The sequence below is a fragment of the Sapajus apella genome, unplaced genomic scaffold (genome assembly GCF_009761245.1).
Source record: "Sapajus apella isolate SASKATOON/1434 unplaced genomic scaffold, GSC_monkey_1.0 scaffold6, whole genome shotgun sequence".
NCBI classification, from domain to species: Eukaryota; Metazoa; Chordata; class Mammalia; order Primates; family Cebidae; genus Sapajus; species Sapajus apella.
This window is the reverse complement of record NW_022436946.1, coordinates 24,446,565-24,469,217: the sequence shown is the minus strand read 5'-3', so window position 1 is coordinate 24,469,217 and position 22,653 is coordinate 24,446,565.

The following is a 22,653-nucleotide window of genomic DNA, read 5'->3' as shown; positions in this document are numbered from 1 at the left end:
TTTCCAGCTGATAGCTTATTTTCTCTGTGAAATGAAAGAGGAAAAAATGGATGAGGACTTGATAGAGGAAAGGGCTTGAAGAGAATGATGAAATTTTGGCACTACTCTTACGAAACAAGATTTACAGATAGAGAACCACTGAGGAGGAATAAATGACCATCTGTGATGAAGTGCCAAGTTGTGTTAGGAGTTCATACATGGAGCACATTTCTTGGAGGCAAAACTGCAAGGGAGTCATGAAGACTTCCAGTTGACCCTGAGGGATGAGTGTAGGCCCAAAAGAGGGAACAGGGTTGTAGGATCTGGGGAGCAGCTCAGGCAGAGCTGCAATGATAGAACTTGGCCTATTGGATTCTACAGAAATAGGAGCCCAATGGAGCCCAAACTCCACTCAGTTATTGAAATCAGGGAATGGCGGAGGATGGGAGAGAAAAGCAAGAGCATTCTTGGCTATTTCAAAAAATGTCCATTGTACCATGTTGCCTTGATAAATCTCCCAGCTTTTTGCCAAACTCTTTCTGTTTTAGGTTCAGGTCATTTTTCTATTCTCTTCTCTGTCATCCATCACTTTCCCAGAAACTCCCTCTCCCTTATTGAGAACTTTGGCTCAGGTTATCACCAGGAGGAATTTTCTTTGGTGACTTCTGTGCAAAAGATGTAAAGGTCTCTGGTCTCCCCACCTCCAGGGATTTTCACCTTCGCTTCATTTTCCCAGTCCATACCAATCGTTATCTCTTCAGCCCTGCCAATTGCACTTTTAAATTTCAACATCCCAGATGTTTAATGTCACCTTATGCAAAAGGTGACATTAAATGATGTCACCTTGATGTTTAATGCAAACCAATCAACATAATTGAAATCAAAAGTAAAAGTCTTCCCATATTAGATTATATAATTTAATGAATGCTTGAATTTGCCCTTGATATCATCTACTCCTTGTCCATATGCAACATCAATCTTTATATATTTGCAATATTAATAGAGTTCTGCAAGTCATACCTTGTCATTAAGTATTGGGTAAGAGGTTGTTTTGTTTGTTTGTTTGTTTTTTGAGACAGCCTCTCTCTCTGTTACACAGGCTGGAGGGCAGTGATGTGATCTTGGCTAACTACAACCTCTGCCTCCCAGGTTCAGATGATTCTCATGCCTCAGCCTTTCCAGTAGCTGGGATTACAGGCACAGAGCATACCTGGCTAATTCTTATATTTTAAACAAATATATATTTGAGATTTATTATTTTTACAAAATTATAATTATACTATATACACCTCTCTGCAAATTAACAACATATTAAGAGTATCTCTCCAGGTCAATAGATATAAATCTAACTAATTTTAAAAAGGAGTTTCATAATATCTCATAGAGTGAATGTATCACAATCGATTCAATATTTCCCTACTGATATGTATGTTATTTCTTCTTTTTATTTTAGATTAGACAAAAATTACAATAAATACTCTTAATTACATATTTTTTCATATGTGTACTTGTATTTCCATAAAATCAATTTCAGGAAGATAGATTTCTATATTAAAATATTTATGTACTTTTAATTTTATTAAATATCTCCAGATGACTATTTAAAAGATTATTATTCTCTCTGACAATAAATTTTCTCCCACATCATTTTTGGCCAATGGATAATCTAATCATTCGAATTATTTGCTTATCGGGTAGATAAAATTTTATTTGTATCACAAAATACACTCAGCTCGGTGAAACAGATAATCCAGCTAAAAGGAGATTAAGCATTGATGATCTATTATTTCACATAGTATAAGCCCAGAGGAAGTGTGGTTCCAGAGTGGGTCAGTTTAGTAGCTCAAAGAGGTTGTCAAGTATGGGGGTACAGACTGTCTTAAGTATGTGCTCATCATCCTCAGGGCTTTGGCAATGCCTGTCGTCATGGCCACAATGACTGGAGCTATTCTAGGGACCACATAAGTAAACATGTTCACTGAAGAAGAGGATTTCTTTCCTTTCATATGGCTCCATATATTAGATGAAAAACATGTCTCGGAACCTTGACAGGAGACTTCCCCTAGGTTATCATTGGCTGGGGTTTAGTCACATGGCCATTCCAAAACTGACGAGGGGGATTAGATCACCATGGTTGGCTTATACCAGTCATTCTCAAAGTGCCACTTCTAAACTAAAAGCATTAGCATCACCTAGAAACTTGTTAAAACTGCAAATTCTCAAGCCTCACTCAAGATCAAGTGAGTGAGAAATGCCAGGAGGGGAGCCCAGCAATTTGTGTTTGAAGAAACCTTCCAAATGATTCCAATGCACATTAAAGTTCCAGACCACTGGCTTAGCCAATCATGATTTGACCCCTAGGGCTGAAGAGGGGATCAACCTTGCTGATTATGTGAGCAAAGAAAAGGGCACCTGAACAAAATTGAATCTCTGCTAGAAAAAAAAAAAATCAGATGAGAGGTCTCACTGTTGAGTAAGCCCCACCGACATCTTCCACATAATTCAATGCTCTTCAGCTTGGATTTCCCTGACTAATCTCACAACAACCTTCATATCCACCTATTTCACTCTCATATGGCTGTTAGACAGCTGCTCCCTATTTTATTGAAACTTCATTTCCCATGACCCTTCTTTTTCTCTAACAATCTTCTCTTAATTTCTTTTTAACTAGGTATCCCCCATTGCACATCACTCAACTACTTGACCAGCACACCAAATCTCCAGATTATGCACTATCTTCCATCAATATGCCTTAAATAACTACCTCAATCATATATTTTGCCTTTTATGCAGCTGCTGAGAACTGCCAAAGAGAACAGCTCAAATATAAAGGATTAGAGGTATTATTATTATTTGTTTTAATATCCATCTGTTACCTCAGATGAATATTAAATCTTCCTACCTTGGCTCTCTCTAATCTCCCTTGATGAACATTCGTATTCCTCATTGCTTACATCTTAATTGCTGCCATACTACTGTTCTCTTACTTTCAGAAAATAGTCTTACTACCGTCTTGAAAAAATAGATCATTATTACGCGTCTCCAACTTCCTTCAAGAAACTCACCTTTCCTGCCTCCAACCTTATTTTGCTCTTTATAAAACGCACACCCTTATAGAAGTGCCTGCGTACCTACAAAGATATTCTCAGCCCATCCTATCTTTACTTTCTTCCTTTCTCTGTAAAGGATCCTTTTTCTTCCACCTTCTTAGAGCTCATGCCTACATTTGTTTTTGATTCAATGATTTCCGCCTGTGTTCATTTCTTATTGTTGCTGTAACAAATCACCACAAATTTGGGGCCCTAAAACAGTACAGATTTATTCTCTAACCATTCTGGAGGTAGAGGTCCAAAGTCAGTTTGTGTTGGCGGAAGTCAAGATGTCGGCAGGGCTGGTTCCTTCTGGGGGCTTTATTTTTTCTTTTATTTTATAAGAATTCTTATGATTGTATTGGGCCAATCCAGCTAATCCAGGAAAATCTCTTCATGGCAAAATCCTTAACTTAATCACACCTGCAAAGTCCCTTGTACCATAGAAGGTAACATGTTCTCAGGCTCTGGGGATCAGGACATGGAAATCTTTGCACTTTTCTGTCTACTACACTGTCTCTTCTAGATTTTTGCTACATAGAGTCCCTTCTGTTCTGCATCCTCAACATTCCCTTCTATGCTGGATTCTTCTTTTTAGCCTGCAAAGCTGCTTAAATTTCTCTCATCTTAAAAAATATTTTCTGGTTGGGCACAGTGGCTCAGGCCTGTAATCCCAGCATTTTGGGAGGCCAAGGCCAGCAGATCACCTGAAATTAGGAGTTCAAGACCAACCTGGCCAAGACGGTGAAACCCTGTCTCTACTAAAAATACAAAAATTAGCCAGGTGCAGTGGCAGGCACCTGCAATCCCAGCTACTCTGGAGGCTGAGGCAGGAGAATTGCTTGAACCTGGGAGGTGGAGGTTCCAATGAGCCAAGATTGTGCCACTGCACTCCAGCGTGAGCGACGGAACGAGACTTAGTCTCAAAAAAAAAAAAAAAATTTCAGCCAGGCTTGGCAGCATGTGCCTGTCATCTCAGCTACTCAGGAGAATCACTTGAACCTAGGAGGCAGAGGTTGCAGTGAGCCGAGTTCTCACCACTGCGCTCCAGCTTGGGCAACAGAGCAAGACTTCATCTCAAAAAAAATAAATAAAGAAAGAAATTCCATTCCTTAGTTTTCTTATCTTCTGCCTTATTTCTCCCACGAATTTCATAGTTAAACTCCTTAAATTTGGCTTCTTTAGCTATTGTTTCCACCTCTTCACTCTCAAAGTCCCCCACAATTCACTGAATGATTTCTCTACCTACCATTCCACCAAAAGAGTTCTTTCCCAAATTGATTACAAACATCTTTATAATTGTCACCTTCTAGTTACATTTTTCCAGTCCTTATGTGACATCTTTGCAGCATTTGACATTGTTTTTGCCATTTTCTCATCCCTTGGTATCAGAATAGCAAATAGCACTTTTTTTATCTTTCCCCCATCATCCCCATCATATCATTCTCCTTAACACTATGACCCAACACTGGTGTTATTTAGGTATAATTATTGACCCTCATTTCATTTTACTATGATGATCTATTTGGATTATCTAATTTACTCCCTAATTCTATCTATTGTCTATAAAAAGATCTCCAAATTTTTGACTTCTGCTAAATGTCTATCCAATTGCCTGCTGGGAATCTCCGCCTGTGTGACCGGCGGGCATCTTAAACCAAGCATAACTGAAACCAAAGCCAAAGCTGCCTTTCTCCTTTCTCTATTTCCTCGCTCAGTTATTGGCATCCCAGTCACCTAAATTGAGCCAGAAAATCATCCTTAAACCCTCCCTCTTACTCCCTACATTTAACTGCCTCTATATTGGATATAATGGTGGATATTCGCTTGCTCAATATCTATTCCAATCTCTTTCTAATGTGCTTTCCTGTACTCAGAAAACTTGCAAACCAAACAATGCCATTTCTCAGATGTCTTTGAAGCTAGATCTGATTGTGATGTAGATTCCACTAACCAGATACATTTATGTGAGGTGTGGTTCAGAACTGAGCTTAGAAAGGCGAAAAGCAAGAAACAAGGCATCCACTTTGCTGGTGAACCTTAAAACAGAAAACTTGGTTGTTCCAGCAGCTTCCCAATTGAACAAGTGGTTTTTATGCTCATGACAAAAGAAGCGACTCCCTTGGCAGCCCAGTTCTGTTGTGTGACATTGGGAATTATTTCCAGAAATTCAGACCAGAATCTAATTCTTTAGACCTACCAAACATTATTTTAACCATGTATACTCCATTTAAAAAAATTCTTTCTGCTTAATCTGGCCAGAACAGTAGATTTTGTTCTCTGCAACTGAACCTTAAGATATAGAGCTGCAAAACTGTATGGGTGTTTATTCCTAAAGATATGCTAAAATGCTTCATGTCTGTCCATTGCCTTAGTTCAGGCTCTTAATGTTTCTTGTCTGGGCAATTGCAATGACCTTCTAATTGCAAAAACTAATCACATCTCCCTGCATGCATAAACTTCTTCAAATATACTTCATCCACAAGGGTTAAACCCCAGAGTCTTTATTATGACAGGCAAATTCTTTGCTTCCCTGCCCCTGTCCATCTGTACCACCTCACTTCCCACCAAGCTTCTATGCTCCTCTCATGTTGCAACCATCAGGCTCCAAGCGCAGCTCATTGGCTTGTGGCTGTGTGATTCCTCCTCTGTGTTCCACCTTGCAGTTACCTATGGTGTTTTCTAGGTCCAGCTGCAATATTTTCTTTTCTGTAAAACCTTCCTTAACTCATCCTGACCAAGATGAACCTCCTCTATCTGTGTACTGTACTATTGTTTATCTGCTTTTCTGTCTTCTTGAGCCTTCATTTAATCCAAAAACCATGTATAATCATGCACTGTGTCATGTTTCAGTCAGTAACAGACTGCATGTACTACAGTGGTCCCATAAGATAATATATCTTCACTGTACCTTTTCTATGTTTAGATACACAAATACTGCTGTGGTTCAATTGCCCATAGTATTCAGTACACTCACATGTATAGGTCTGTAGCCTAGGAGCTATAGGCTATAGCATACGGCCTAGGTGTGTAGTAGACTATCCTGTCTATGTTTGTGTAAACACACTCATGATGTTTGTAGAATGAAAAAATTGCCTAAGGATGCATTTCTCAGAGTTATATTCCTGTTGTTAAGTGACACGTGACTGTATGCCATCTCTGCATTCCTGTGCCCACTCAGGACATAGTCCATACGGTAGCTGTGCCCTCAGTAAACATTTGATAACAAAGATCACCCAGAGAAAACAGAAGAAACAGGAGAATGAAATTTAGTCTTCAGTGTCAACAAATAGTTAACAAATGTCTACTAAGTTAGATTCCTAGGGATAGGGTGGTAAAAAAAAAAAATCTTTCTTGGAATTTATAGTCTATTTGGGGAGAACATAAAAAACAAAATAACAAAATATAAACAAAATAATGATAATTGGTAGCAAATATCCTGAATGAAACAAACAACGGGCTAAAGGAGAGCTGAAATGCTGGAATTTCTACAGGAAATTTCAGCTTAGAAGGGACAAAATCAAGCCTGAATGCATCCAAAGGGAAAGATCGGTAGAATTAGACCCTTTATAAGGTTCCTTGCTGAGTGTTCCCATCTTTGCCTTATTCCTCTACTCTTAGGCTCACAGTTCTTGTAGAGTACATCCATTCTCCAGTAAGTCATCCCCTTTTTGTAACCCCCTATCCTCTCTTCAGAATCAAGTTCCCTCCACGATTCCCCAAGTCTGAATTACACAGTCTTATAGTAAGGCCTTTGGGGTTTCTGTAGAACACACCAGCATAGGAGCAAGCCACATACCGACCTCTTTAGAGCTCCATATCAGTGTCGGTCATACTCATGCTTCTTAACTTTCCAGAGGCTTAATGGATGTCTGTTGGATGGTTCTCTCACCTCCTCCTTCTCTCTCTCTCTTTCACACACGTATACACACACGCACACACACACGCACACACACACACACACACACACATATTCATTTTCACATATACCAATGGTAAATATTAATTCTTAGATTTTAAACCCAAATATAGGAACATACTCCTCAAATGCCTATAATTTGCAAGTTTGTCTCTCTCTCTCTCTCCATGGAGTTAATTCTTACCATTGTTATGGGGCCTCTTCTGGGTCCCCAGTATGTGTTTCATGCTGGGAACACAGAAACAAGGACCAAAAGCTCTATTTCATACATTGATTGCCCAGTGAGAGTCTTACCAACCTCAAAAATATCTTTTGCATCTCCAGCCTTTTCTCTCAGTCTCTACTCTCTTGAGTCTTCACTGCTTTCCTAGTACGGTTTTCTCTGGCTGCCCTGAGCTTGTGGCTGTCTCAGTTTTTCTAGCACTTGTTACAACAGACCTTATGTTATTATTAGTGTCTACTTTTCCACTTGACTATAAGGTCTTTAAGGGATGGGATCCAGATTTGCTTCCCTGTACCTAATATAATGCCTCTCAGATAATAGGTGTTTAATAAAAATTTTTTGAGTAAACATCTCTTTTTTGTTTGTTTGTTTGTTTTGAGACAGAGTCTCGCTCTGTCACCATGTTGGGGTGTAGTGGCACGATCTCGGCTCACTGCAACCTCCGCCTCCTGGATTCAAGCAATTCTCCTGCCTCAGCCAGGACTACAGGTGTGTGCCACCACGCCTGGCTAATTTTTGCATTTTTAGTAGAGGTGGGATTTCACCATGCTGGCCAGGATGGTCTTGATCTCTTGCCCTTGGGATCCACCCAGCTTGGCCTCCCAAAGTACTGAGATTACAGGTATGAGCAAACACGCCCGGCCTAAACATCTCTTAAGCTCAGAAAAGACTCTGCAAGTGACATTGAGTGACTTTCCAAACTCCCATTAAATATTAGAGACAGGTATGAGCCACTTTTTTTGCTGTTGGGAAACTGAAGTTCTAAGAAAAGAACTTGCATTTGTATAGTCTTTTCCCTTTCAAAGCTCTTTTGTGTGTCAAATAAATTTTGTACAGTAAGGAATGATCTCTATGTATATGACTGTCATTTATTATGCTAACCCTGAGGCAGAGTTGTGAAATAACTTGTATTGAATAACTCCACTTCACAGACGCAGAAACTGAGAGAAACAGAGCATTAGTGTTTGACCTAGGGCCTACCAACCACTCAAGGTTCAGCCACCCAGGATTCAGTTCTTTATATGCAAGCACTGTAAGAACTTGGCAAATTATCTTTCCATTGATGATGGTTTTCTCTAGGTTGCCTACCTATGGCTAAAAGAGCACAAGGGGAGGAGTCAGAGTACCTGGGTTTGAGGCTTGACTCCATTACCATCAGGTCTGGACTAGTTCCAAGTCCCAGAGTCATGATACTTGTTATGTCAGCTTCTTGGATCAAGTGAGCTAATACATGCCTGAATTATATAGTCTGAGCTGTGTGTGTAGTACCATTTCCATTTCTTCCCTAGGCCTTATAGATCACTTACGGTAAATACTGTGTCTTCTCCTGGCTTTGCAACACCAAATTTTAATGGCTAATTTACTGCAAGACATTGTATGAGTTCTAAATACATAATAAACTAATAAAAATATATAGAAAAATAATGCTAAAATAAATCCAGGAACAAAAAAATAAACCAAAGAGCAAATGTGATTCATCTATTCCAAATCTCTTAACAGTAGAAAAAGAGCTCTCGGCATTTTGGTAGCTTCTTTTTTTAAAAAATTACTCCAAACATAAAATAAATATAGCGGTCTAAACACACAGCTAAGGAAATCCATGATAACAACTCAAATTCATTTGCACCAAAAATAACAAACTCTTTTGACTTTTAGTTATATAGATCTATGTCTGGTTACTCATTCCTTAAAATAGGATCTGTAAATCAAGTTGCTGACCTTTGAGTGGTGGCTGGAGTCCATTTTCAGTTTCATTTCACTTCGTGTTATTATCCTCAATTATGGTTTAATCAATTGATAATACCAAATTAGTGCTTTCTTTGAGATTTGAAAAACCCCAGACACCACAGTGTTTGAGAAAAATTCCTGTAACCTACTGCATCGTGTCTCATCCGGTCGCGGATACGGAGTCCTGTCCTAACTCGGAAACTCTGCTCCACCGCTATCTGCAGAGGAGAAGTATTTAAGCTGAATACATCCAAGTTGATGTGGATAAAAACCCAAGGAACTTTTCCTAAAGGTAAGGCGCTCATCCTGCTCTCTTGTTTGCTAACATCATCATGCAAAACCCAGTGAGTTTTCAAAGGTTAAGGACCAGTCACTGTTTCTTCGTGAGGCGGGAGACCTGCACTGCGGCCACATCACCAAATTCAATGCCGTGTCCCAAGGCAACTCCTGTCCTTTCAGGCTGAAAGCTTCATTTGTCTTCAGTTCTGCCGAGACCCCCACAGACAGAGCTGCTTTGACAGCCTCCCACTCTCTGAGGGGTCACCTGTCGCCTTGCCCAGGTCAAGGGAGGTCAGCTTCTCAACGGGAATTTTTTAAAAAAGGAGGCAGGCATGGGTCTGTCCATAAAAGGACCTCTTTGAGGTTGGTGGAAAAAAAAAATGCAATGCATTTCGTGTTCCCAGTTAGACCCTCTGGAACGAGGCCGCCTGAGAACAGGCCTGTGAACAGTTCCTACTGGAGGACAGCCAACAGAGGCCACCCAGACGTTTTTCACAGGACCTCTAGCTGCCTCTGCTAACCCAGAGGCAGAGAAACTGGAGTCAGGGCGGCCACCTCCTGCCCCCATCTCCCCACCCCCACCCCTGGGCGGCTGCTGAGCAGCGCAGGACTTTACTGAACCAGCTGCCTCCTGACAGGATAAAGCAATTTAGGGTCAAGGACAGGAAATCAGATTTGCACAGACAAGCAGGATGAAAAACTGCCATTCGCTGATGGCCATATGGAGCCTTCACTTTTCTTTTCCTCCCTTCTCTTCCGCTGAAAAGCAAGCCACACACCAGCTTTCCCACACAACAACCCTTTCACTCAATATACCTGCTGGAAGAGAGTTCAGACACATTTTGACACAAGTAGCAGGCCCGTATGTAGTTACTGTGAATGTTTCTTCTGTCCCTTTTCCTCCTTTCCTTCCCTCTGGTGGCCTCAGGCACATCCAGCGGGCACCCTGTGCTGGGCTTGTGCAACACATAAAGGCAGGGGCAAGGGCAGCCGTGGGCAGTGCACAGCCGTGGGAAGGAGCCGTGTGAGGAGCCGCCTCTTCTTTTCTAGCAGAGAGAAAAGAGCTGCCTGTTCTCTGGCCTTCCCCCCCAGGAATCAAAGGGCCTCCCCACACAGGGCACCAACCTCTAAACAGCCCAACTGCCTGATAGCCAACCTGAACTAAATGTGCCTTCCCTCCTCTTCCCCCGCCCCACTCCTCCGTCCACTGTGACAAACCTGAATGTGCTCCTGAATTTTATGCTTGCTTCTTTGGGCTCCTGCTTTGTACCTGTCTCCACAAGACAAAAATGTTAATTTGCTTTTTTCCAAAGCCAGCTCAGATATCTCCTTCTGTGTGAAGCCTCCTGATGCGTTCAGATACTCCCTCCTCCTACAATCTGTATGTACAACTACTACTGATTTGTTGTTCTTTAGCTACCACTGAGGAAGTGTGAATTTTTAGGCTCATCTCCAAGCGCTGCAGCACGGCCACTTCATCGATGCTTCTAAACTGATGCCCCTTATGACTAAACCCAGGCATTTTTGGGGAGATGGCTGGACAACACTGAACCTAACAATCACATGGATTGAAGATCATAATTTTGGCTTCATTTGAGCAGTACCCTAACAAGCCCTCAGCTGGCCAGACCCAGCTCTTCGTTACCAACAGGCAGCATAGTTTAAGATGAACTGACTCGTTATCTGGGAGTACAGATTTGGGACCCTGGCATCTAGAGACAAACCTATTCAAGAAAATTCAAGAGGGAAACAAAAGGACTCCAGCATCGTCCCCTTACACGGCCTTTTATGGCACCAAGCCTTTATTCAATTCGGTGTGTGTTCTTTTGGAATCTGTACATGTTCTTACTGTTGCTTCTTTAAGCCTGAAGCAATCTTGCCTCCCTCAGCTCTCTTGTTCATCAGAGGCTGATGGTTGCCAGTTACTGTTTAGCTGCTGGTAGGATGCTATTTGAACGAACCACATCTGAGGATGCTCGTGCTGGTAAAATATCTTCTTAGTTGAATAATGCAAGACAGCACATTTAGGGAGGTAGAAGGCACACAGTGGCAGTTCAGAAGGAAGACAAAGAGGAAACAGACCGCTGACTCTGGTGGGAACCCGGGTGGTGTGTGGTGTCCCTCACGTAGAGACAGAGATCCTAGCAAATTACCACAATGCCAAACAGAGGGCCATGACAGACATAATGGAACCACATCCCTCCTTTGTCCAACAATTAAGAAAAAAATTATAATATTTGCTTTTGCTGTTTTCAGCCAGGAGCATTAAAAGTATGTTTAGTTTTCCTGTTAAGATGCATTCTAAAAATTTCTCAGGTGAAGTATATGGAGGATACATGCTACCATGGAGCTGCAGCCACTATCTCAAGCTGTTCAGGTTTCTTTTTGGGAATGATTTCCCATTGTGCTCCTACTGGCTAATTCCTCCAACTTGTCTTAGGCCACTGGAAGTCTCTGAGTTGCTCAACAACTGTTTCTCCTTTTAAATTCCAGTTCCTTCTCAGCAAGCTTATCACCTGTAAAGCAGGGCTCCATGAAGCTCTTCAGAGCTTGCCGACTCTGCTTCTGGGGAATTGCTAAAGGAATGGATTACAGCTCTCCCACGTTGCTGTCCCTGGACATTCATTTGATCACATGCGGTTCCATGACATCATCAAGTGAGTGTGTCACATGCCTGGTTTGTGCAAATTTCCTTACCAGTTGGTTGTCATTGTTTTGATGGAAAAACAAGAAAAAAGAAAGGGTAAGGGCACACCTCAACTTTTAGGTACTGCAAAGATCTCAAATATTTTACAAAAACACACTGAAGACACCAAGCACCTCTTAGACTGTTGAATACGTTGTAAGAAACTCCTGAGCTTGTTTCCTAAGTCCCTCTCTGCTCCTTTCCCTGGGATACCTCAGTGCTGAACTTGGGATCAGACTGGAGATTAGGAAACTTCAAAGGCTACTTATACAAAACACATAAACATGCTTAGGTTCTGCTGTAGAAGACAATTACTCTTTCAAACTTATAAGTAAAATTCCCCAAAAATCTTTTAATGAATGCAAGGATACCAATCTCTTATAATAACGAGAAATCATCTTTGGAAAACTTTAAGTTATGGTTTTGACAAATAAAGCATACATATATTAGACCTACAGTATAGTGTCCCCCTGCCAATCCACAGGAAGTACAGTCTGTATGAACAGACAAATGGATGCAGAGCTCCTCTCAAATGATTAAGATGGAAATGTATAATATATTTCTCAAAACAAAGATTTGTGTCAAAAAAAAAGAAAAAAAAAACCAAAAACTAAAAACTCATGGGTGGCCTTCTTGATTCCCAAAAGGCTCAAGGTGACTTTGGAACATAGTGAAACCTAAAAGAAGGGAAACCAAATAAGATCTGCAGGATCATTACATGGTAGGAAGTCAATTTAAAACTAGGACTTTAAATGCTGTGACCTCTGGCCATCCTAGGTTCCATCCTTTGTCTTCGAGACCCTGAGTCTTGTCCCATGTAACAGTTTGTCTCTGAGGAGCCTTGGTAACACGAATACATTTATGTATCTAATTTATTCAAGAAATGTTTGCTTGGGCATTCACTATTTCAGTACACAATGATGAGTATTGTTGGATTTACAAAGAGTAATAATCATAGAGAACGCACATCGAGTGACTACTAATCACTATAGTAAGTGTTTTATATGCATTTCTCACTTTATTCCTCACAGTCCCACACTATGAAGTAGGTATTATTGTTCTCATTAGATTATTTCATCCTATAGGTGAGAAAACTGACACTTGGATTGGCCAACTTACCAAGGACATAAATCTATTAAGGCGTTCTCTGGAATACAAGTCCAGATAATCTGACTCCAAAGCTCATGTTTTAACTACTACCCAACACTCAACAAGGACGTAACCAGCCCTGAGGTACTTATATTTTAGTGGAGGAGGGAAAACACATAAGCTTGTAGAGACACCACAAGGCACTGTGCCATAGAACAGGAGCCTGGAGTTTCGTGGAGCTGGGCCATATGACAGTGAAATCACCCATGGCTGACATAACCATAGGTAGCTTGTGAGGGAGGCAGAATTTGAGCTATACCTTGAAGGGCAGGTAGGATTTTTATAATTGTATCATTATCTCAATCTAAACCTGAATAAAACAAAACAATTTGTAATTGTCCTACTCTTGCTCATGCCCTAGTCATGGAGTCATTTTTTAGCTCAATACTACCTTTTACTAAGTTTTTGCCAAAACATTTGAAAAGACTACTGAATTTATCTCCCCTTCTATTCCTACAACTGTCAAATTAATTCAAAACCTCATGTCTTCATCCTTTTTGTGCTGCTATAACAGAATACCACAGACTGGATAATTTATACAGAAAATAAATGTCCTCACAGTTCTGGAGGCTGGGAAGTCCAAGACCGAGGGGCTGGCATCTGGTAAGGGCCTTACTATAATGTTCTTAGTAAATTAGGAGCATTGTAATAAGGGATATAGAAATTCCTTGTCCCTGTCCACTTGAAGGAATTAAACAAAGCATTTTATTAAAAGAAATGTGGAAACATTTTCATTTTAGATATCTAATTCTCAGTTTTTCAATCACATTTTATTTGACTTTTGGACAACTGACATGCTGAAGCCAAGAATCATTTCGGCACTCTGGTCCCATGAGTTTGGAGATGGAGGTTTGGGAATACATTTTTAAAGAAATTGATTTTGTGTATAAATGCTGATCTAGCACATGATAAATATTTTCTATTATCAAGTAAATGCGATCACTTTTTATTAATGTTCTTTTGGTTGAGTTAACACAAAACATTTCTACCTTGAAATTAGTATTCTATTAAGTCAGGAGGGTGAAAAAATAATTCCAGAAGAAGTAAAAATAAAGCAACATGACATTTGCTGCAAAGTCATCACCAGGGAGTTTCCATAAAGAAATAACAGGTAACATGCAAACATGGAAAAGTCAAATACATGTTCTGTAGCAGTGGTCTACAACCTTTACGGCACCCAGGATCAGTTTCATGGAAGGCATTTTTCCATGGACGGGGGTAGGCAGGGGATGTTTTTAGGTTGATTGAAGTGCATTACATTTATCATTAGATTCTCATAAGGCATGCACAACCTAGATCCCTCAAATGTGCAGTTCACAATAGGGTTCTCACTCCTATGAGAAACTAATGCTGTGGCTGATCTGACGGGAGTGGAGATCAGGCAATAATGCTTGCTCACCTCCTGCTGTGTGGCCCAGTTCCTAACAGTACTGCTCTGTGACCCAGGGGTTGGGGACCCCTGTTTTATAGGGGTTTTCCCCTAAAAATGGCTTATGTAAGATTCTCCTAAAACTTTAAAAAGGCAGATAGAAATCATAATTGTTGAAAAAGAAATTCTGAATTAGGAAGTAGTAGTAGGGTAACGGAACAAGGTCTAATCAGCCATCTTTTTCATGAACACTAAGCACTGACTAGAGAGTTTAAGAATGAAAAATCCTTTGAGTCCTCAACGTCTTCCTGGCTCCTCCTGTGTCCTGCTGACTCCTTCATAAGATGTCCATCCCGTTCCTTTTACCCTTTCCATTGTTTCTGTCAGATTCTGGCCCTTCCCACCATCATACCCTTCCTGAGAAACTCTCACTAGAAAGTGGTTAAGAGTTCCAGGCTTCCTAGGGGCATATGGTAATTTTGCTTCCTATCCTCACCTACCAGATTTCCACCGTCTCAGTGTTCACTCTTATACTCATCCCTTGTAGACCCCAGCCTGTATCCCAATAAATAGGCAACAGCAGGCTCAAGTGAAGAAAAGATGAATTTACTGACAAAGAGTGGGCCATGACACCCAGTGGGGCCAAGGATGTGGAAATAGAACACAAGAAAGACAGTAAAAAATTAAGGGAATAAAGGAAAGAATACTTGAGTTTGGCTTTAAACAACTCTAAGAATAGACCAGTATAGAACAGTGCCCCTTTCTGGATTAAGACAAAATAGTGAACGACTTAGTGAGAAGAGATTTGGGCTCCAGACAAGGGAAGTGTAGGAGACAGATAGGATATAATTATGACATGATTTGAAAATTGTGGTCAATGCAAGGTCAACCTAGGATAATTTCCCAAAATGTCCCCAAACCACAGAAGACAGCTCTGCAGGCAAGAGAGAAACAGTAATAAAACATCATATCAAGGATGATGCTGCTTTGCTCTTGAAGCCCAGAACACAGCAGAGTCTAAATAATAGAAGAGGGGCTTAGAAGCTAGAGCTGTAGATCCCAACAGCTGGCTCTGGACAAGTGCTAGGCTGGCTACATGGGCTGACCTGGGCAACTTAAAAAAAAAATAGGGCCACATGGGTTCAATCCCCAGCGATTCCCATTTAGGAGTTCTAGAGTGGTAATCAGGAATCTGCATTTTAAAAAGTGGTTCCTGGCTGATTTAAATGTACAGCCAGAATTGTAATCTGCTGGGCTAGAAGCCACACATACTGAGTTCAGTGACTAATGCCCCCTGCTAGTTTGTTGACTCTCTCTCAAAATGTCCATAGGGTGAAACAACAAGGAGCAAAGGCTTGACAATAAGACTCTGAATGTAAGGACGCTTGTGGTTAGAGCAAGGACAGACTGTCTGAACAGGATGTGGTTAAAGAAGAAATAAGCAGCCCTGGCGTTAGCTGAAGAGTTGCAGGGAAAGTGTGAAAATTGCATGAGAAAAGAAAGAAGACCCTCAGAAACAACTGCTAAGAAAACTTTAGACATTAGTGAAAGATAGAACAGCAATAGAGCTAGTGTCATTGAGTCATGCCTTCCTCTCTTCGCCACTCTTCTAGATTCTCAACCCAGTTGTCTGCAGTAACGTCTTCGCTACTTCCTCTGCTTTTAATCTTCTTTAATGACACTATGTTTTCTATTTTCAAAATCCACTCATCATTTTCAATCCATCCTCACTGGAAAGCAGAGTAATATTTTAAGAGTGCATTGTGGGGTCACCCTTCCCTGGGTTCAAGTCCTGATGTAGTCCATTGCTAGCTGCCCTCATTTGGGAAAGTTACTTGAGCTTCAGGCTCATCCTCTGTTGAGTGGTTTAAATTTACTGCGCTGGACATTTTATAAGTTGTCTCTGTCATTCTTCTCATTTATGCTTCTGCTGCATTTGTCACTGCACTTTTTTCTTGAAACAGTCTTCTTTGTGGTCTCCTCAGCACTGCATTATCTACTCTTAATCCTACTCCTACAGTGCTCTTTCTCAATATCTTCTCACTCTCTCTCTTTTTTTTTTCTTTGAGATGGAGTCTCACTCTGTTGCCCAGGCTGGAGTGCAGTGGCATGATCTCAACTCACTGCAACCTCCGCCTACCAGATTGAAGCAATTCTCTGCCTCAGCCACTCCAGTAGCTGGGATTACAGGCACCCACCACCATGCTCAGCTAATTTTTTGTATCTTTAGTAGAGATGGGGTTTCACCACATTTGCCAGGCTGGTCTTGAACTCCTGACTTGTGATCCAGCTGCCTCGGCCTCCCAAGGTGCCTTAATACATTTTCTTTTTATGTCCTTTCACCTAATTGTGTGTTTTCCCCAAGACAACCAAAATATAACTACTACTTGAGAGACTGTCCCATTTGCTCCTCTCTTCCAGGAAGTGTTAGGGACCCCTCCTTGTTGACAGCAGTGGCAGCATGTATGGACCCATGCTGCATTCTCCATGGAGCCAGCAGGAGCTGGGAACAAGAGGAAGCGCTGCCCACTTCCAAGTTGGAGGGGCAGGAGCTCCGCCCTCCCAGACATGGCTGCAGCCACCCAGCTGAGGCTGCTGACCCAGGCATCTCTGCATTCTTGGGGGCCTGGGAAGCCCCCTGCCTCTGCAGCTCAGAATTACCTGCTCCCACTGCCTTGTCTCTCCTCACTCTTGATGACAACTCTGATTTCAGAGCAAAGTTGTGGGCACTGTCACTACCCAGTTGGGTGTGCACATGCTCAGGGTAATGCTGACATGCCAGCCCCCTGCCACCTCAGCCACTTCCAGACTTTGTGTGCTGATGAGCATTGCAGGGAGGCCAATGGGGAGCTAACGGTGGCTTGACAAGGGGCTGCAGGCATCCCTCAGCATGAACAGCCTGGGCACCATGACACCATGGACACCATGGGTGACAGGATAACAGAGTCAGGAAGCAGACAGGCTCCTGTGCAAAAAGGGGTGGGTCCCCAGCAGAACCCCACTTTCAGGTCAGGGATGGCTTGAGACCTGGGAGCTAGGCTGCCAGTTCCATGGACAGGAGTAAGAACTTATGGTGCTATTTCCAGGTGTGCCCATGGCTGCCTATGGATCAATCAGCATACACTTACTCCTCTCTGAAGCCCATAAAAATGCTGGACTCAGCCAGACTCAGGCAGATGATGGGATAGCCTCCCTGCAGAGAGAAGCTACCCACTGGGGTCTCCCCTCTGCTGAGAAATGGGCCTACCTGTCTGCAGAGAAAAGCTATCCACTTTGTGTTTGGGCTGTTTTGTAACCCTTTAAAGCACCGCTTCACCTTGCTCACCTTCTACTTGTCTGTGTACTTCATTCTTCCTGGACCTGGGACAAGAACTCAGCACCCACCAAATGGTGGGGTTGAAAGAGTTGTAACACAAACGGAGCATAAACATGCCTCTTGCTCACTATGTTGCAGGTGAAGAGAAGGATAGAATGGTGAGTGGATTTTGAAAATAGAAAATAGGAAACATAGTGTCATTAAAGAAGGTTAAAAGTAGAGGAAGTAGGGAAGACATTACTGCAGACAACTGGGTTGGGAATCTAGAAGAATGGTGAAGAGAGGAAGGCATGACTTCCAAAAACCTTACATGCTGGATCAGAAACTGGAAATCCTAATTTATACATATGGTAGATATTATCTAATAAATTAGTAATAACATTTTGGTTTTCTTTTCCAGTCTCCTCCACTGAAATGGAAACTCCATGAAGGCAGGAGCATGTTTTATTTTATTTTTACCTTCTACAATTATTGTCTTATATACTTCATTTTATTCACTGTTATGTTCCCTGAACCCACATCAGTACCTTGAACTCTTCTAAATTCTCAACAAACACAATCCATCTTTTTGAGTGAATTAAATAATGTCTGCCTTGCTCAATCAATACTTTTTGAGTGAATTAAACAATGTCAGCTTTTGTGCTAATCCCAGTTCACCTGCTTTGTTTGTCAGCAACCTCATCCAGAAAATAAGAATAGAAATACCTTACTCACAGAGTTGCTGTGGAGTTTAAAGTTGATAATGAGTCAATATTAGGATAAAAGGTAAATATGACCTTGAGGAGATATCTGGATGATGGAAGGCATGTTTCTGAGTCTATTTTGTGATTAGTCTTCGTATTGCCTTTTTCATTTCAATTGAATCACAAGTGCTAAAGTAGAGAAAAAATGGTCATGGGCTCTAGACAGACCTGAATTTGCCCTAGGCTTCATGACTTATTAACAGTTTCAAATGGGATAAGATGTGGCAAATGGGTTTTGTTTTGTTTTGCTGATTTCTTGTGGGGTTTTTTGGTTGCAGTTTTTTTTTTCACAGTTTTCAAAAACCATTTATTTTAGAATAATTTAGATTTGACAAAAAGTTTCAAAGATAGAGAATTCTGTATACTCTACCTCCAATTTCCTTTATTATTAACATCTTATATTATGGTGAATGATATGGTTTGGCTGTGTCCTCACCCAAATCCCATCTTGAATTTCCACATGTTGTAGGAGGGACCCAGTAACAGGAAATTGAATCATGGGGGCAGGTGTTTCCTGTGCTGTTCTCAAGATAGTGAATAAGTCTCACAAGATCTGATGGTTTTAAAAAGGGGAAATTCCCTTCACAGGATCTCTATTTTTGTCTGCTGCCAGGTGAAATGGGCCTTTCACCTTATGCCATGATTGTGAGGTCTTCCCCAGCCACGTAGAACTGTAAGTCCAATAAAACTTCTTTTTGTAAATTGCACAGTCTCGGGTGTGTCTTTATCAGCAGCATGAAAACAGACTAATACAGTGCATTTGTCACAATCAATGGATCGATACCAATACATTAGTATTAACTAAACTCCATACTTTATTTAGATTTCATTCGTTTTTCCTTTTTCTCTCCTAGTATTCCATCAGGGAAAACGTCTGCTTTTAGTCACTATAGCTCTTTAAGCTCCTTCTTAGGCTTTCCACGTATATGATACCCTTCACCATTTAGAGGAGAAATTGCCATGTGTTATAAAGAATGTCCCTCATTTGGGATGTGTCAGGTGTTTTTCTCATAATTAGATTGGGATTAGAGGTTTTTGGGAGAAAGCACTAGATCAAGTGCCATCCTCAACAAATCATATTAAAAATGCATGTTATCAACGTGACTTATCTCTGGTGATGTTAATGTTGATCACCTGGCTAAGGTAGTGTTTGCCAGGTTTCTCCAATGTATAGTCACTGTTTTCCTTTTTTTATACTGTATTCTTTAGAAGCAATTCACCAAGCATAGCCAGGTTTAAAGAGTGCGGCATTATGTTTCACCTCCTTGAGGGTAGAGTAGCTACACAAATTATTTGGAATTATTCCATACAGACTTATCTTTTCTCTTCCATTTGTTATTTATTCAATCATGTATTTAGACTTTAAATCTATGGATACTTATTTTATATTTGGTATTACAATCCCAATGCTACTTCATTTATTTTGTCCCATACACTGTTCCATCTTTGGCCTTTGAAAGTTCTTTCAGTAAACTCTTGTGTTCCTTTGACATACCTGCTGATATGGTTTAGCTCTGTCCTCACCCAAAACTCAACTTGAAGTGTCTCTCCCAGAATTCTCACGTGTTGTTGGAAGGGACCCAGGGGGAGGTAACTGAATCATGGGGGCAGGTCTTTCCTGTGCTATTCTCAAGATAGTGAATAAGTCTCATGAGATTTGATGGGTTTAGCAGGGGTTTCTGCTTTTTCTTCTTTCTCATTTTTCTCTTGCTGCCACCATGTAATAAGCACCTTTCACCTCCTGCCATGATTCTGAGGCTTCTCCAGTCATGTGAAACTGTAAGTCCAATTAAACCTCGTTCCCGGTTTTGTGTATGTCTTTTCAGCAGCATGAAAATGAATTAATAAACCTGACTTATTTTGTTTGAGTGCTTCCTTATTTTCTGGCAATACAAGATGATTCAGGTCATCTTGTATATTTCCTCACCAAGTCTTAGGACCAGTTATTTCTCCAATGATCCCAGATTTATTTTATTTGAGAATAGAGTATTAGAAAATCAAGGTAAGACTGGAGCTCATCCATAATGTAATGTAACTGCCTCTAGGTACTCTCAGCAGACAGACCTGGGAAATACTAACTTGTGTGTGTGTGTGTGTGTGTGTGTGTGTGTTTGTGTATACATATCTATAATTATTTCAAATTACTGCTGACCCTGAAACTTTGCCTAATGTCACTTATTACACATACAATGTCTTTTGTAAACTCTCCTAACACACTTATTAATTATGCGTATATCTGTGTTTTGAGAAAATCTGGGAAGTTGTTTGATAATTACAGCCCAAAGTTTACACAGTTTACCCCCACATGCTTAGTTCCAGTTTTCAGATTCCCACTGCTGGTGATTAATACCCCTGTGGACCATCCTGACCACATCTTTGCCTTCTTGATACTTATCTTTCAAACCTAGCAATTCTCAGGCAAATCTTCGCTACTACCATAGTGTTCAGAACCTCCTGACCTTAAAGACTTGCCAGGACTCAGCACTAAACAGCTTTGGTTCTTCTTGCTGCACTGCTGAGAGCTATGTCTTCTATATCAGGACTGTGCCAACTACATTCCAAAGAATGCCCTCTTCCAAGCCATATGCAGCATGTACTTGGTTGTAATTTATATGACATTATCTTGTCCTCCATATTTCCTTCTTCTTTTCTTCCTTATCCTATATCAAGCTTGTAATTGTCTACCTACTCTGCCCCTCCAGGTTACATTTCTCCCTGCTTCTAAACACTGTATTTACTTATTCGTGGATCAGATTTGAGATGCCATTCCCTATGTCCCTTGTCGGGGCTGTATCTCAATTCCAGGTGTTATTGCCTTCTGATTTTGCTAGGAGGCAGTTTGGTGTAGTAGCTAAGGGCATGGGCTTTGGCAACAGAATTCATTAGCTGGAATCCGGACTTGCACTTAAGAGCTGTAAAATCCTTATGGAAAATTTGCCTTCGTTGAGCCTCCAGTTCTCATCTGTTTAATGGCAATAATAGTATATATGTCTAAGTCACTGAGAGAATTCAATAAGATAATATTAGAACAATGTCTGGCATACAGTAAGCCTATGTAGATGTTAGTGACCATTATAATCATAACCATGCACTTCCCAGGAGCAATGTGATTAAGGCTATGAAAGTTCACTTTGAGTCAGACTTCCTATAGTTGAGTCCTAGTATCATCAAGTCCTTGCTGTATACACTGGGCAATTTAGTCTCTCTGAGTCTCTGCTTTCCTCCTCTGAAAATATAGATACTAACTGTACTTTTCTCATATGGTATTTGCAAGGATTCAAATAAGATAATGAATAAAAGCATGAGGAATGTGCACTAAAACATGTTTTTTTTTTTAAAGACCAAAATGGAAATTCTACAACAATGAAATTACTAAAACTGACGCTGGGTCCAGTGGCTCATGCCTGTAATCGCAGCACTTTGGGAGGCTGAGGCAGGCGGATCACTTGAGGTCAGGAGCTCAAGACCAGCCTGGCCAACATGGCAAAACCCCATCTCTACTAAAAATACAAAAATTAGCTTGGTGTGGTGATGCGTGCCTGTAATCCCAGCTACTCAGAAGGATGAGGCGGGAGGATCACTTGAATCTGGGAGGCGGAGACTGCAGTGAGCCAAGATCGCACCACTGCACAGCCTGGGTGACAGAGAGAGATGCCATCTGAAAAAATAAAAAATAAAAATAAAAAAATAATACTGAGAACTCAATAGATGGGTTTGCAGAAGATTAGAGTCAGCAGAAGAGAGAATTCTTGAGCTTCAACAGAAGTCACTAGAACATATTCAGATTAGAGCACAATGAGAAAGAAGTATAGAATATACAGAAAAGAGTATTAAAGACATATGAGATTTAGAGAAAAAGTCTAACATATAGGTATTTTGACTCCTCAAATTGAGAAAAAAGAAGATAAAGCAGATGTAATATTTGAATATTTGTCAAATGTTGCACAATTAAATATTCATCAGTTTCCCAAAACTGATGAAAGGCATCATATTCTCAAGAAGCTCCAGGAATTCCAAGAAAGAGAAATGCTAAGAAATCCATATCTGGCCATCAGAGTAAAACTGCTGCAAATGAAACACAGAAACTTCAGGAAGTGACCAGTGAAAATGAGATATATTACCAATAAAAGAGCAACAGTAAAATTTCTATTTGACATTTGAACAGAAATCATA